This window comes from Prionailurus bengalensis, chromosome F2 (genome assembly GCF_016509475.1).
Source record: "Prionailurus bengalensis isolate Pbe53 chromosome F2, Fcat_Pben_1.1_paternal_pri, whole genome shotgun sequence".
Classification (NCBI taxonomy): domain Eukaryota; kingdom Metazoa; phylum Chordata; class Mammalia; order Carnivora; family Felidae; genus Prionailurus; species Prionailurus bengalensis.
In genome coordinates this window covers 74,872,501-74,873,275 of record NC_057353.1, presented here as the reverse complement: position 1 = coordinate 74,873,275, position 775 = coordinate 74,872,501, and positions in this window count along the sequence as shown.

Here is a 775-nt window from a genome sequence, read left to right as displayed (position 1 = left end):
ATTTACTAAGCAAATCTAATTCTATTGCTGACCAGCGAGAAAGAGAAATAATTTAAACAGCTCAACTCAATTGCACCCACATTTGGCTCCGAGGGCTTCTGCTGCCTCAGCTGGTCCGGGCTGGGGGATGTGGGGGTGTGGGCGGCTCTGGGCTCCCAGGCGCACTCTGTAGGATGGGCATCTTCTACTCCCGTGTGCGTCCGGACTTGAGCCAAAGTCCGTATTTCCTATAGTGTGGCCACCTTGAGGGAGCCGGCTGTGTTGGGCCTATGGGACAGGGAGTGTGGGATCCAGCGGGTTTGGACTCTGCAATCATCGCCTTTCGACCTCGTTTTAGAATGCCTCAGCTCTGGGGCACCTGGGTGGCTCAGTCGGTTGAGCGTCCAACTTCGGCTCAGGTCACCATCTCACGGTCGGCGAGCTCGAGCCCCGCGTCGGGCTCTGTGCTGACAGCTCGGAGCCTGGAGCCCGCTTCGGATTCTGTGTCTCCTTCTTTCTCTCTCCTCCCTCGCTCTTCTTCTCCTCTCTATGCCCTTGGTACCTTCCCTCCCCTGTCTCTGAATTTGTTCTCCTGCTCACTGCCTTCTGGAAAGTTGGGGTTCCCATAGAGCAACTTTGGGGCCTCTGGCTGCAGGTCTGGGTTGCTCTGTGTGCACCGTCCCAAAGACGTCCTCACAGGGGCAGGAAAGGGCCTCTCTTGGCCAAATGCCCTCCTTCAGCACACATACTAGTGTTTTAATCTGTCATCGAAGGAGTAGGCAGGCTCCTCCATAGT